The sequence below is a fragment of the Carassius auratus genome, chromosome 4 (assembly GCF_003368295.1).
Source record: "Carassius auratus strain Wakin chromosome 4, ASM336829v1, whole genome shotgun sequence".
In the NCBI taxonomy this organism is placed as follows: Eukaryota; Metazoa; Chordata; class Actinopteri; order Cypriniformes; family Cyprinidae; genus Carassius; species Carassius auratus.
The window spans coordinates 25,625,607-25,643,168 of NC_039246.1; the positions used below are offsets into that span (position 1 = coordinate 25,625,607).

The following is a 17,562-nucleotide window of genomic DNA, read 5'->3' on the forward strand; positions in this document are numbered from 1 at the left end:
CTGCATGGAAAAGGGTCTTGAAACACATTTGAAAGAAAATTTTTTACCTTGTCGTGCCATCTTACTAATACCACAAAGCGAGCCAAAGACCTTCTTTTTGGCTCTGTATTGTACATTGAATAAGTAGATGTTCTTCGTAGGTTTTTATCCTCTCTACTACAGATTTACCATCAGTCTTCTCCTAGTTCCACTTTGATTCATTTTTTAAAACCTTTCGTTTTTAATCCGAATGGCTGAAGTAAACAGAAAAGGGCTTGGTTATTGATTTCCTTTAAAACTTCTGTAATGTATCAGCACCTCCATGCAAGTTCTGGCCGGAGACTGGTGCTGACTTTAATATTAGCTTTCGAATGATTATATCTGCCTTTGCCATTCTTTGTGCAAAACAGAAGTCAGGAGGTTGAAAGTACCGCCCATGATAATTCAGAAACAAACCTTCATAAATTCCACATTATGCTAAGCACATGCAATTGTTCGAATAGAAGCTTGGTCAAGCCGCTGAAATCAACAAAAGCAATAAAACTCCAACATAAATGCATTGAGGTGGCTTGGTATTAAAGAAAGGCCATACGTCTATTATTCTTCCTGTCTCTGGTATGATAGTCTGTCTTTATCTGTACATTCAGACCTCTTGCACATGGTTCCTATCATTCCACATTCAGCATTCTCTTCCCATATCTGAAGACGCCAAGCGAAAGAGGGAAATTACACCTCTGGCTACCCAGTAATTAGATCCTGAAAGATATTTCATATCCCTCAACCGAGCAGCGTCGCCGTCACCGCCTCTGCCGGAGATAATTACCCAACCACGCTTTCATACCGTGTAGGGCTGTTATCTGTGGGCTTCGTCAACAGAACCAATAAACAAACGTTGGCACTGGAAAAATGGTTAATCAGCTGCCCACACTACTGACCGCGTTCACGCTAACTTTTAGTAGCAGACTTGTTTTTAAATTTGTTTTCGTTGCTGCTTGGTTATTTGCTGTAAATGTTAGACAAAGTGGAGTTTGGACACATGCTGTAGAAAACCTAATCTAAAAATAAAATTATGATATTAATGATTAATATGATAGGGGTGTCGAGATTCCTTGAATCAATTCGGGTACTCAATCTCAATTGCATTTTGCCTGTGTCGAGTAACCGGCAAAATACCAGAAGTGGCATATTCCATGGATGAGAATGCATGAAATGCATTATTAGACCATTGTCCAAGGCTGCACAATATATTAATCCTATTTAAAAACCATAATAAAGCATAATGCTATTGTGAATTCACAAACGCAACGATTCAATTAAATACATTCGATGCAGGTTTAATGGGATAATTCAACACAAAAAAAACAGAATTCTGGTATTAATTACTCACCCTCATTTTGTTATAAACCTGTAAGACCTTTGTTTATATTCAGAACACAAATTAAGATATTATTTATGAAATCTGAGAGCTCTCTGACCCTGCATAGAAAGCAATGCAACTGCAGTGTTCTCAGACACAGAAACGTAGCAAGGACATCGGTTAAACTGTCCATGTGACGTCAATGGCTCAACTTCAGTTTTGCGAAGCTACGAGAATACTTTTTGTGTGCAAAGAAATCTAAAGTAACATAATTTATTCAACAATTCTTCTCCCCAAATTATCTTCTTCCAACATTTTGGAGAGTACCATGGCGTATTCCCAAGAACGTAATCAACGTAATCAGCGTTGTTTACATTCAGCATGCAAGCGTTTTCTCCTGAAAGTATAGAAATAATAATAAAATAAAACTGTGGCACCATTAGAATTACAATAATGATTGGTTGCAAACAGATCTCCAAAGCACTTCTAATGCCTCATCTCGCTTGTCCTAAAATTATGTTAGTGGTTGAGCCAGAGGTTGACATTTTATATTGTTCGAACAAACATGGCGAGGTTTTCCTAGCACCACAGATGTGAAATCCCCTAACAAATGGCTTGCTTAGTTATCTCATTTAACCGGGATTTGAGATGTTCTTTTAAAATGGCAAAACACTTTGGCTAATTTAACTGTCCATTTTTTTATCAGGCTTTGAAGTGTTTAATTTACTATGACTAGGCTGTTCTGAATGTCACGGTTAATAGCTTCTCCTACCGCGTTGCTCACCGCTTGTGTTTGGCTAATACACCTGCTGCACAGAAACAGAGCATCTCATCGATTACACAAATTTATTTTCAGTTTAACTGCCATGAGCATGTGCATGGCCCCCTAAGTGACGCTGTTTGTTTAGAAAAATTATTTCATGATGGGTCTGTGATAGCTGTATTGAGTCTTTCCTCAGCTATGATTTTACTCTTAACTCTTAACATTCTTTGAATTTGCAAAACAGAACATAAAGGACCCTCAAACTCTGAGAAACAAGATTACATGTATATGGTCTGATTAACCTCAATTCTGAGCAGGAAACCAGCTCTGCTCATCACCTGCAGAGTACCATCCCAAAAGTAAAGTGTGCTGGTAGCAGCCTCATGCTGTGGAGCTGTTTTTCAGCGGCAGGAACTGAGGCACTCATCAGAGTAGAAGAAAAGCTCAATGCACCAAAATATTGAGATACATAGAACCTAGTCCAGAGCATTCAGATCCTCAGATTGGGCAGACGGTTCACCTTCCTAAAGGACAATGACCCTAAGCACATAACCAAGTCAACGTAGGAGTCGCTTAGGGACAACTCTGTAAATGTTCCAGAGTGGCCTAGCCAGAGCCATGACCTGAACCCTATTGAATATCTCTAGAGAGAACTGAAAATGGCTGTCAACCCATGGTCCCCATCCAACCTGATTATATTTATATTTAATATATCACATATTTACCTATATGTAACTAAAACACCAATGATTCCAGAAATTTGAAAAAAAGCCTGACTGAACTTAGTGCCGAGTTAATCAGTGTTAAAATTATACTGTTTGCAGATTCTGATAACCTACACATAGACCTGTACATACCATCATTATAAGCTACATGAAGGGCTTGCTGCTTTTTCTGTAATGCCGCCACAAATTACCAGTTTATATATTTATATATACAGTATATATATTCTTTAACTTTAGTCTATATGTATACACATCTATATACACATATATGTATATATATATATGTGTGTGTGGGTGTGTATATGTATATATGTACACACACACACACACACATCTATATATACATATATATATATATATATATATATATATATATATATATATATATATATATATACATGCACATGTGTATATATAGATGTGTATACATATAGACTTAAGTTCAAACTGAAAATCTAAAATAAATGAATTAAAAAGATGTGGGGGGGGGGGCAATAATAATTAATAAATAATTAATAATTATAATTACTAAAATAACTCATAACACTGATTTGGACATGCTTGACTTGTTTTTTAAGATCGTGTTTTCATGACTTTTTACAAAAATGCTTGAAATCGTATCAAATTTAAATCAATAATTGTCCAAAAAGGCTAATGAATGTAAGCAGCTTATCAGCAATCACCTTGTTTCAACCTACTGCTGTGGATCTCAGAGGGCAGAATTATTGTTCATTGCCTCACTGGCCCAAATTGAAAGCTTTAATTAAAGCTTGATTAACTTCATTGATGCTCCAAATGAGCCCTATTTGCATAGCACCTTGATTTCACTGTCCAGAGATCTCTCCACAGATCCGTGGCAGTCGAATCAAGGAGTCCCATTGCCCAGGATCTGTTCTGACAGCCTATAGCGCAAAGGCAAATGAGTGAGGATGGGTTCACTGCATTCTGTGCTGCTGATTCAGCATTCCCAGACTTTGCTTGAGTGACGTCTTCTAGCATACAAAATGGCATTGGTTTGTTAAAAGTCCCTCCTGAGGCCTTTACTGTCACTGGCTCACAGGGACAGAATAAAGCTCACAGACACTGTTCGACACATCTGAGAGAGAGAGAGAGAGAGAGACGGAGGGAGGGAGGGAGATGCATGCTGCAAAGTCACCCATCAGACAGCAATGACACGTCTGGATGAGATGCCAAGCCATCTCCTCACACTGAGTGATAGCACAGAAGGTCACAAAACTTGCTGCCATTTTCCACTGTGCTTTTTACAAGTACAGTTCAGTCTCCTGTTGCTTTTTGTAAAGCATTAGATGGACAAATCCCATGTATTTTGTCGTGAGACCTATTAGATATGATAAACTGTTATCTAAAATAAAATTAGCCTAGCATGAAAAGTAGCTAGTTCTAAAAATCTAATATTTTTCCTTTAAAAATGGGGAATTTGTTCACAATCTAATTGTTTAATGTTTTATTATTAATTAATTTATACACACTTTTTATTGTTCATTTTGTCCATATTTTTTGTACTGTTGCTAAATACTGTATTTTAATATAATATTAATGAAATAATTAATATTTAACTGTTTATATACATTTATATTTATTATTAATATAAAATGTAAATAAATCTAATATTTAATAATTAATCACTTTAATAATATAAATGTCCATTTAACCCACTTGGGATTTTACCCGTGTGAAATGGATATATCATATATTTTGTTCTCTCCTGGTTCTTTTTTTATTGCTAGAAAAATACGAACACCGGGGGAAAAACTGAAAATGTAATTATATAAATTTAGCAGCACCTCCTATCACTCACTGTTTGTGAAAAAATTGAAAAATTTTGTTCCCATTTGTGGAAAATGTCTACTGCAAGATCAAACACAGAGTCAATGAAGCGGTGAATGTGAGGGGAAACTATCTGTCTTTTCCACACGCCCCATAAACAGACACATTCATTCTGTTGTCTCCTCTTCTCCTGCTGGGGATACTCAAAAAGCTTTCACTGATGCCTTTTCTAAATCTCGTTTACGTCTGTTGGATGTGGTGTCATGCTAATTTTAAAGTTCCCCTCTGCGTTTCTGTGGTCCGGAACAAACCGCTCTGCGTTTAATGTACTGTGACCGAACTAGCACCTTGTCTTCTCACCAGGAGAATATTAGCATAATTTAATTGTTGGCTAATGCCTACAGTCCTCGTTTATGATTTCCATGCAGTTGTCAGTTGAGGTGCTAATATGTTCTGCTAGTGTAAAATATGATTAAAGGATTACATATTAAAGGACAGTGTTGAGGATATTAAGGTTCCTGGTATCTTCTGCAAGACACAGGTCAGGTTACGGCATACACAGTTTTGAGAGACTCTTCCCAAGTTCCTTTTATGTAACTCAAGGTTTCATCACACACAAATCATGCAACGCTTTGACCCCTGCATGAAAAGTGTTCACACAGAGATGTCACATAAGCATGGTTTTAACCCTAGAATGCACAAAGGGGTTTAACATAACCTTTTTTTTTCAATACAGTTATTTTAATTCTTTTATATTTCTGCCCCATATGCATTTCTTACTTTTAATTCTGTGATGTTAAACCTGAATTTCCAGTATATATATTTTTTTTTTGTGAAACCGTGATACTTTGCTAAAATGTCTTTTAATGTCACTTGTAATCAATTTAATCCTTCCTTGATGATTAAACACATTACTTTCTTTTAAAATCTATATCTTACTGACCCCAGACTTTTGAACAGCGGTATATGTCCATGTGTATATATATATATATATATATATATATATATATATATATATATATATATATATATATATATATATATATATATATATATATATATATATATATATATACACATATATATAGATACAGTATATAAAGAGAGAGAGCTTAGAACAGATCCTGCTGACCGAAAAGATGACGCACCTCAAGGGCTTTGAGATCAGAGGTGCATTTTCCAATTTTACTAGAACTGCCCAAATCTGTTCTCTGGCGAAGAAAAGATGTTTCAAAACTCTTCTGACTCATTCTAAGGATTTTGAGTTACTGCTGACTCACTGGTCTGTGGGAAGCAGGAATGAAGATTTCTCGCAGGAAGGAGGAGGAGGAGGAAGCGAATGAGCTGGAGAGAGTCAGCTGGCTGGCGATTCTTTGAGATGTGTCGACGATGACCCCTCAGGTGCCTTCTTGTCTGTCAGAGCCTTTGAAGTCTACCACATACGGAAGACACCACTTAAACGAATCACCTCGCGAAGCAAGTCTCCAAAGCACACAAAGACCTGTCGGGTCAATTCACAGTCTGCGGCCCATGAGCCGTACGCAAAAAGACCAGTCAGTATCATTTTCCTTATCATTTGATCGATGTGCACCGCAGACCTGTCCCTGAAACAGTTTCTGCATCCAAGAGGCGTCCTGTCCTCATCTGCGTCCCCTTAACCTCCCTTTCCCATCCCTCACACCCAATAAAAAAGGAAAGGTCACCACATTTGAAACAATACAGGTGTCTGGTGTGGTAAATCTAGCCCGTGAGCAGGGTCATCAATCTCGGATAGACTCACTCTCCAGTCACAGTAGAGCGATCCAGCGAGTATAACAGGCTCTTTAAAAATACGGAAGGCCTGGTTTGGCGCCGGTCGATAACCCGGAGGCAGATTTCCGTACGTGTCTATGAAGAAAGAGACCTCTTGGCTGCCGTCTGTGTTGCCTGGTGCTTCGGATGACGGTTTAAGCTTGGTCAGTCAAGGGTGTGATGGGCGTTCGGTGTCAGAGCGCATTTTCACTGGCCTTTTTGAAAGCACACAGTGCGAACAAACATGTCGTCAGTAAGCTTGGGCAAAATTGGCTCTTTTTGCCGCCCAGTAACAATTGAGATGTATCCCATGAGACTTGATTGATATAGACAATTGTAAATGGAGTGCAGCGCGGTGTATAAATCACATTGGTTATGCTTATGTGCCTGTGTGCTTTTCGGTAAGCTGGTTTAAACACTCTCAGTCAGTGCGGTGAAAACAACAGGGTTTATCTGTTTTCACATGCTTGTTTGGATTTCTAATAGATAAGATATGCACAATTTTTTTTTCGTTAACATTAACATTATCAGTCGATATTGCATGCATGTCATTTTCCCTATTTTTACATTTAGATGTCTTTTCTGTTTTATAGTATTTGAAAGTGCACTTTTAAAAACGCTAGCAAAAGTCAGAATTAATATTAATTTTTCATAATGCACATTATAATGGTGTCTTTGTGTCGGTGTATTTTTTATAATTGTCTTAAATTTTTTATTTTATTTTAATTGACTTGTGAAATTTACTAATGTAATTTACAAAATAAAATTGAATTTAAATTTTTGCTATTAAATTGGTTACCTGCTGTAACATAAAAATAATTATCAGCGTACTGATATTGGTGTTAAAAATAGTAAAAGAAATTTTTGTTAACTGAAATAACACTAAAATAAAATAATAAGATAAGGAAACAAATTATAAAGAAAACTTAAATGATAATTAGAAATGTTGCCTTGGCTGTAAGTTTGCTGACATTAAAATGACTAATACTATAACTGAAAACAGAAATAGAAATATATATATATATATATATATATATATATATATATATATATATATATATATATATATATATATATATATATATAAACAAACTAATAAAAACTGGCCTAACATAAAATGACAATAACTTGAAATAAATAAATTAAAATTAGAAAAGGTAGCAGTCAGAAATAATACTGGTGGAAACAATTTAATTTGTTTTAAATGTATATTCAGTTGTAATATTGCTATCACATTTTTTATATATATATTGATAACACTATTTTTAAGTACTGTATGATATAGTGATTTCAGATCCAGACTCATAATATAAGGAAGTTCGAACTACCTTAAAATTTTGTACCATCTACTGAAAGAGTTTTCCCAAATCCCTGTGGTCTGATTTGTGATATAATACACTAGCTCTATATCAAAGTGTCTTTTCTTCTTTCTAAGCGCACCTAGTTGGCCCAAAAGATAGTATTGCGCATATTAAATGATTATCTGCAGCGAGGGCACAAATCCAGCTCAGTCACTGCATAGACTCACATGGCTGACAGCCTTTTATTCTGTGAAAAGTTGCTCCGAGGTGCAAACAGAAGAGCTGTTTGAAACATTTAAATGGAATGTTCACTTAAATTTGGTTGATTTATCAAACCTGTGTGACTTTTTATTGTCCTTATGTTGATGGCCAAAGGAGAAGTTTAGTAGAATGTTCAAGCTGCTCTTTTTACATAGTAAAAATGAACAGAGAGGGTACTTTTGGGCCTCAGAAATCAACGTTCTGCTGTTTGTGACCCTGTTGTCCTCTGTTGTTCATTCCTCTAGTGTCTCTGGCTTCTAGTACGGTAGGACTTGCTGGTCAGGTGGTCCACACAGAAACAACAGAGGTTACCCTCATCAGCGACTCTATCATGGGCTTTGGGATCCAGCTTCAGGGAGGAGTCTTTGCCACGGAAACCCTGTCCTCTCCGCCGCTCATCGCTTACATAGACCCCGACAGCCCAGCGGAGCGGTAAGATCTCCGAACACCATTTTTATTAATCTCCAGTACCTCACTTGACCTACAGTAGTTCAAACTCTGGGTTTTAATATTACAGATATCCCTCCTCAGATCGGAGCACTCGGCATGGCTTAATTGTTTGCATTATCAGAGATCTGTGAACTTTCCTTTGGGAATCTTGAATATTTAATCTCGAATCTAATTTTGATTATCTGAACACATCCCAAAGCCCACAGTTATTACATCACTGCACCATTCTCGCCTCGTAGAACTTGTCCTCCGCAAAGCCACAACTTCGTCCATGATATAATGCGATGATCACACATGATATATAACTGCCTGACCATGACGATCTGATTTCCAGCCTGCATGGGCTATGATTGACTACGGCGTTACGTAATAGAGCAAAGCACTTAACTTTAATTACCCGAGCAGCAGAGCCTCAGCTGTCATCCAAATGAACTTACCCGTCGACTGAGGTGGATTTACATCCCAACTTCACTGTAATTACTGACCCAAGCAACAGGGATGACTCGCTGCCAGTTGAAGTTGTAATTGCAGTGATGGACATAAACCTTCTAATGTTGGTGATTTGATAAAGACCTAGCGGAGTTGGGGAACAAGCGATGAGGTTGTGGGAAGTGGTGGGAAGACAGTTTAGCTTTTTTTAACAGGGTGTCCGCGGGGTTTTAAAAAGTATTAAAAAGTGATAAATCAAAATGGTCAAATTTAAGGCCATTAAAAGTGTTAAATGTGGTCTCAGAGGTATTATTTTTTTCCAAATTAGGTATTATTTTTTCCAGACTATCAGGTGTCTTATTCTGATTGAAATTCTATCTGCGTTCGTGTTAGTTCGTTTATATGGGCTTTAGCATATCTGGGCACATAATCAAAGATCTTCCGTCTCCGTCTCACTGTATGTTTGATGCTGACGTCATATTCAGTGGTCGTTCGGCATCATCTCAGAACACTTCGCGCTCAACAGAAGTGGCTGGCTTACGTTTTATTTTAGACTTGCTTCAAGGCATATCTTCAACGACTGGACAACCATCGTCGTCTTCATGGACAAATGCAAGTTTTCTAATAGCTGGGTTAACGACCGGTACTAGTACCGAGGTCCCGTTCAAACCCGGTTCTTGACGCATACAGCGCTATGATTCCCGCGAAGCAGAAAACGAGTACGGAATCTCAAAATCCAGTCATGAAAATGAAACTTACATTTTAATATGGACAGTCATGGAATTTGTGAAAGCATAAATTAATCAAATCAAATCTCCATATGGACCAGTATCTGTAAATTTTAAGCCGCAAAAGTTGTTTGAAATATGAATCCGTGTTCTGCACGTCTCTGTGTGAATTAATGAATGGCAGAGACGTGCAGGTTTATTTACTACATAGACTGAAGCGCATGACGCTTGCATTAATTTCAGCATCTGTTGTCTTCTCCTGTCAAAATAATGGAGTTCATTTAGAATTATTCATATTCATTTTCGAAAAAGCAGAAGACATACCGGTTTCTCCGGTAGTGGGCGGAGCTAATGCGCTAATAGAAATTTCAAAATGACAAATATGCATTAATTAGGCCTAAAAGAAAATTTTTACGTAAGGGCATTGTGCTAGAAATATTACTATTATTTAGTAAAACGTATGTGATACTGCTACCACTGTTGCAAAAAAATAAAAAACTTTGTTTAAAAAAAAAAATAAATCTCAATATTTCTCCCATGTTTTAATTTTAATAGCAAATCCCCTTTATTTACCAAACATTAAATGTGTTTAAATTTGATAAATTAAAAGACAAATTAAATTTGGGTGAAACTTGTTTACTGTTTTTCATAATTATATAACTTGTAGAAAAACTTTAAACACAATTCTAAGTAAGTATAAAGAATGGCATTGGTTTTATTTTTAGTGCTAAAAAGTTATTTTTTTTTTATTAGCAAATTTTTGTGTTTTGCTTTGGTACCGAAATTGGTACCGAGAACCGTGGATTTTCACTGGTATCGGTACCGAATACTGAAATATTGGTACTGTGACAACACTAACAGGCAGGCTTATTGTTCGGTCTATCCATTTTCTCCATTGCACATTTTATGGTATTTGTTTTATTTTTATTTACTAAGTGAAATAAATGTGCAATATGCTGTCAACATCAGTCTCTAAATTTATTATTTTTTTGTATGTTATATATGTCAAAATCTGTGTAAATAATAGAAAGGTCGCTGATTAACACTTGCAATTCAGTGTCGTGATGGTTTTAAAAAATATTCTGAAGGTAGTGAAAAAGGTATTAAAAAGTAGTAAATTTAACTTAAGGATTGCTGTATATACCCTGTTTAAACAATGTAGCTTTTGCTGTTGCTGTTTGTTTACTTTACAGCAAACTGTGCAATCTGTTTTACTGAATTAATTTGTGATTTATTCTTCATTTTAAAGCTTCACAAAAACATTTCACAGATTCATTAGAGCTTTTTTGGAGACACATGTGGGGTTCTACATTATTTGCAGCAATATAATTTTTTTTATAGTATCAGAGTAGAGTAGAATTGAATAGAATTGAACAATATAATAAATTATGGCTTGTTACAGTAGTTTACAAAATAATATATTATTCTATACTATATATTTGACTATTCATAGTATTATATATACTATATATTAGTTTTACTAGTGAATTAGGTCAGTTATATGTTTTTGGTTTATATATATATATATATATATATATATATATATATATATATATATATCATCAAATATCATTGGTATATAATCATCAATGAAACTTATCAGTGAAAGTAAAAGCAATATTGGAGTTGGATAAAGAGTTTTCGTTCCCTCAGCTATTAAAAAGTGCTTTTACTCTGACCTTGAGCTAAGAGGACATTTGTATTTTTGGCTAAAGTGTCACATCCACTCACTAATGTCTAATAAATGGTGCCAGCTGGCATAATATAAGTGGTTGGCTGGTCAGTGCGAGATATTTCCTGGGTCCCACCACCTCTTTTTGTCTCCCTCTATGCCAGTCCATTATTTTTACTCCATTCATTCAGCACAGCTAATCTGTTGGCCAGTGTAAGAGGAATGGTGTGCTAAATCTGCTCTCTGTGCACAGGTGCGGCATCCTGCAGATCGGCGACCGCATCCTGTCAATAAACGGCATCCCCACTGAGGACAGCACACTGGAGGAGACCAATCAGCTGCTGAGGGACTCCAGCATCACCAGCAAAGTCACACTAGAGATTGAGTTTGACGTAGCAGGTGGGGACACGTACCGATGCATCAATTCCAAACCAGTTTAGTGATGAAGGATCCATCTGGCCACATCCCGCATTTGTCCTAGAGTTTTTCTTTTTTCTTTTTAAAAGTTATGCCATAATTCTGAAAGCCCAACCATCTGGAATGTGTGTGATGCATAGAAATTATTAGTGCAGCAAGATACATGCCAGCGATTTAATAGGTACTATTTCCGGATGGACATCCGCATGAAAATACTCTTTATTTACTTTCATCTAAAAAAATCCACTACACATTCTCTCCTTTTTCCATCTCGTGCTGGGCTTTGGCAGCGTAATCACAGTTTGGGCTGCGTGGAACGTCTGTAGTCCTTGAGACACGCTGTAATTAGCTTGTCATCCTAGTGTTTTGTTTTGTTTAATTTGGTTTGATATTTAATTAGTTTCTTTTATTTCGCTTATCAAGAATCTTTTAAACTGTGTTTCTGACGACTTCAAGGGTAGTCACAGCCTCCCGGCACTAGCACACAGACCGCCTCCTGTCCATTAACCAAAGAAAAAAAATCATAATAATGTTTGTCATAAATACTATTCTTTTTTGCACTCTCTATTTATTAGCTATTCTTGAGCACCAAATCAGCATAATACAATGATTTCTGAAGGATCATTTGAAATTAAAAGCTTGAGTAATGATGCTGAAAATTCAGCTTTGCCATTACAGGAAATAATTGCATTTTAGAAGATATTCAATTAGAAAAACATTATTTTGAAATGTAATAATATTTCACAGTTTTACAGTTTATTACTGAATCTTTGTTGTTGAGCATGAGACTTCTTTTAAAAACATTAAAAACTTTAACAGGCTCTAATTTTATGTAACACATTAGTAAATTAAATTTAGGAACTTACTGTATATTTGTCATATTTTTGGCATGACATGAACATACCATTATTGCAAAACCCACTTGCTTACATTCTGTGACACCATCTGAAAACTGAATGTCAGTTTTCTGTGCAATCCAATAAAATGTAAATGATTCATCACATTTGCTTTTGTAAGGAAGCGCTGGAAGGAGAACAGCTTTACCATGTTTTTGCTTGTACAATATTCTTTATCGCTCAGACCAAGTGGTTGTTTTAAAAAGACACTTTTGTTGATGAAATGAGTTGGCTTGAATTACTGCATGATCATTTCAAGAGCAGAGGTCGTTATGTGAAATCTGTGCCCTGGAGAGCAGTGCGTTTTCTTTCTTTGAGCGCTCTGACACTTCTGTCATTCTTTTTGATTCTGACTCACTGCCCAGAGGAGAAGGACATATTTTATGGAGATTTTCTTTTCCTCCCCTCTATCCCAGACTGAGCTTTCTGGGCTTCTGTCAGAAAGATTGTCTACATCTCTGCCTGAAAGAAAGACTGAATTTTAAACACCTGTCACTTTAAAGAGATGGTTCACCCCAAAAAATGAATGTTCTGGCGCCATTTACTCTGCTTGCTTTCTTGCATGTGAACACAAAGCAGGTAAAAGCTACTCTTTTCCATGTCATGAAAACCACGATGGTGCTCACATGTTCACTGAATTGAAAAAACAGCTTGGAAATTCTACTAAACCTTTCATTTAGTAGAATCTTCTTTTTGTTTTTCTGTCCTTGTCTAATCCAGAATCGGTTATCCCAAGCAGTGGAACCTTCCATGTGAAGCTACCAAAGAAGCCAGGTGTGGAGCTGGGCATCACCATCAGCTGTACGTATTCTTCTCTCAGTAGTCTTATGCATATTAATAAGGCTGTCTTTGCTTGAGCTCCTTGACCTTCAGTCCAGGTGTGAATTGTATTTAATGGTGCATGTTAAGCAAGAAAAACCTTGAATGAATTTGCTGTGGATACAAGGATCTGCCAAAAGTATGAATGTAAATGTAAGTAAAGTATACAGAGAGACTGTTATAATTTCCCACTTTTTTCTTTCATTGCCCCTTCAGCATTTTTCTGTGCGTTATACAGGCCAGAAATTTAGAAATACGTCTTCACAATTGGGTCCTCTTTCACTCCTTATATCACAGAGATATAAATATGTGACATTTAACCTTTGTTTCAGTTCCATAGACGTTAAAGAGACACATCTGGGTGACTTATTACTGGAGAAATAATGTAGCTGTTGCTTATTATGGTGCTGGAAAAATGTTCTCACTCAAAGGGTTTTTGCTTGTTTATTAAATTTTTGAAGTTCTGCATGAAAAGAAGTGCCTAATTATACATTATCTCTCATTATAGCAAGTGTAGATTTAATTGCTAGGCACAGACTGTAGGTCACAGTGGCTGCATCCAGAACTGAAGGCAGTTTTAGTGTTTTGCTTTGTGTGGTGTGGTTTGTATATGAAGGTCTCCCAGGGCATCGCAACCTCACATCTAATGATCTATAATGCATTCCAGTGAGCTTTAGGGATTACCAAAACAATCTAAATGTGACTTAAGAGCTCATAGGAAAAGACATAAATGAAGTTTGCTATAATCACTTCTTTTAATCACTATATCAAATTCCATTTGTGTTTTTTCAAACATTTGCTGTGCACACATTAGGGCTGTCACTTTTTATTCGATATTTGAATATGCATTCGAACATGATGTGAAATATCCGTAATGGAACTATAAAATAAAGTATCCGGTTTTTGAAATTCCATGTATAGCGCATTTTTTACAGCTTATGATTAGACCGTTTGTTTTTTATTTTATTCTTTGCCATCTTTATCCAATAGAGGGCACTCTAGACGTATTATAGCGTAGGCCCATGACCAAATCAAGCGAATAATAGCTAACAGTGTGTTCTCCACCGCGGGGAACACTGTAAATAAAAAGAGAGCCACACTTAATCTAGATCAAGTTGATATTTGTAGATATTCAAATATATCTGAATACATTGCATGATATTCGATATCTGTTCGAATTAGATTTTTCTCAAAAGTGACAGCCCTAGCACACATAGGATTGTGGGATATTATAGGCTTCTAATGTCTATTAGTGTTATGTAATATTATAATTTTTATTGATATTTTGAGTTTTTGTTTCAAATGTATTTTACAGTAATTTTTTTAAATAATTGAATATTTGTAGTTTTAGTTTTATTTCAGTTAGTAATTTTACTACTTCATCTTAAACCTATTGAGGTTAAAGCAACATTTCAAAATATTTCAGCATTTTTTCAATTAACAAAGATGTTGTTGTAGTTGTTATTATTGATAACAACACTGGTTTCTACCTTTGCAAACTGCCTGAGAAGCAAACTGAATTTGAAATCTTTTGGCGGGGCATTCAGATGCAGCCAGTGTCTGGCTTTTTGGAGAAAGATGTATTTTGGGGATTTAAGGCATTGAACTTGGGATCCCGCTTTTAAACCACAGATCGGTTTTACATATCGTTTTACCCTTTAAACTTCATCATTTTTATCTCCTCTGTCCTCTACACCACTTACCAACCATCATCATTCCCTTCTTCCTCCGGAGATACCGTGTGTAATCTCCTATTGTGTCATTCGTTTACGATCACCTGACTCTTTGGAAAGGTAGTTATAGACTGATCTTTCTGTAAATTCAGTCTGTTTTCCGGCTGCAGTCAGGGGCTCTGCAGAGCTCGCTTCGTAAACCCCACGCTTCAAACACTCAAAGCCTTTGCCAGCTGCTTCATCAATGCCCGCCCGCATTGTCAAGCCAGAATGATTCATCACCTCATCCCAGCTCGGTTTTGTGACATTGACTGCTTTCCCCATTACAGCATTATGATACGAACTTGCTGTTATTAGCCAGTAAGCGTCTTCGTGGAGCACATTGGTGGACCCCCATGCAACAACGCAGCAGTAATTGCTTCTCTCTGAAGCTAAGAAGTTGTTTACATCCAAAGCAATTTTCCCGTCGTCCTCCACACTTTCTAAATGAAAGTATATTATCATCTTGCTGGTCGTGTACAAAGTCCCACGTTTGTTACTAATTTGATAGGGCAAATTCTCCCAGGATTGGCTATGTAGATATGCACAGTCCAAAGATAATAGCAGACGTTTCCCAGTAAAACTTCTGTGTGGGTTTAACAGCTGTCTAAACTTCCTTAATGAATCAGACAAACTATTGTGCCCGTGCTTTTCAGATCATTAAAAATGCCCTCAGCTGTTGCTTCCCCTTCCATTGCATCTTCTAAAAAACTCCATGATATCAATGAACATAAAAGGTCAACTGAAAAAGAAAAATTGTTTTGATTTACCCACCTTGTTGTTCCAAAATGGTGTTTATTTCATCTATGCAAGATGAAAAGAGAAATTATGAAGAATAGTTGACATACAATGTAATAACCTTAGTGTAATTGACAGAATTACAAAAAAATATTTTGCTACCTAAAAGTTAAATATTTTTTGTGTCACGCATGCATGCATGTCTATTTCCCTCATATTAAATATAAAACGCATGTGGACTGATATTTTTCCAATCTCTGGACTCCTTTATTAATGGAGAATATAAAGATGTTTCAATATATTGGTATTAAATGCATTTTCTGAGAATTTATATTTCATGTTTTTACTGCAAATACATGCTCTTTGGTCCATCAGTGCTTGAGTCACTGATCAAATTAGAATAAAACATCTCATAATAAAATACAAAATTGACGGATTTATGAATGTATATGCATAGTTCTCAACAGTTTCATTTGTTGTATTTTTGATCCTGAAAGAAAACAGAACAACAAAAGAGCGAATCATACCACCGTCTGAGGTTGTGCTTCAAGTCGAACGGTTCACAGCTGAGCATCGCGATAGGCGGATCTGCGCCAGAGTGCACATGTGAATGAGCTGCACAAAGTCATTTTCAGATGCAATAAAAAAACAACAACAACAACCCTGGATAGCCTAGATTAGGCCCATATTCACAAATATGTTAGCTATGGAATGAAATATCTGATATTCCGATTGTCAAATATATGCAAGTGGAAGTGGATATATATATATATATATATATATATATATATATATATATATATATATATATATATATAGGCCTACGTTCCACTTTAAAAAAATCACAACCATGCGAACAGCTGTTTTTTTTTAGTTGTTTTTGTTTTCCATTTATATATATATACGGAAAACAAAAACAACGAGAAAAAAAACAGCTGTTCGCACGGTTGTGATTTTTTAAAAGTGGAACGTAGGCCTATTTTTACGTTTGCATGTGACTGTTTTGAACCCGTGTTTAGACCCCTGTTTCCCTGTGTCCGACCTGACCCGCACCCGTATCCAACACAGTTGGATATTTTTCACCCGTTTCAGCCAAATTTGCGGGTCACCCGTCTGGTACCCGCGGGTACCCGAACCCGTGCAGGAATCTAGTGTAGTGAACTGGATAATGAATCAAAATTTTCATTAAGATTCATAAAACTAGAAAATGTATCAAATTAATTAGTGAAGAATCATCAGATTTTATCTTTTTGGTCTGTTCTCCACAAAATATTGAAATGTCTGCAGAGAACTTAAAATACAGTACACAAGAGTCTTTTTGGTGTTTTCGAATCCTCTTTGAAGCTAGTCATCTTCATTCATAGTTATTACATGGAAAAGACCTGCATGAACATAAAAATATCTTCATTTGTATTTTACAGAAGAGAGTCATAAGGGTTTGGAATTATTTAAGAATAAATAAATTATGAAATTATTGTAATCATTGACTGAATAATCCCTTTAAGATTCAGAGACCATGGAGTTTGCTCTCTTGTTTTTAACTAAGGAAGACTGAGTACTGGAGTCACAGAAATTCTGCTCAGTTATGCCTCCACTTGGCTCAGGGCCAGCAGGATGTCTGAGAAAGTCCAATTTTATGGCTCGGAATGAGAGAGAAAGAGAGACATACAGTAGGCTGTCCTATTCATGTGTCAGTTTATGTATATGGGCTTTTCCGAGCTCTGGTGGCCTTTCAG

The 17,562-nt window shown here is 36.2% G+C and overlaps 1 pseudogene; it reads left to right on the forward strand.

Moving 5' to 3' along the window:
* Positions 1-17,562, forward strand: part of LOC113063928 (glutamate receptor-interacting protein 1-like) — a 143,429-nt pseudogene that overhangs the window by 98,151 nt on the left and 27,716 nt on the right.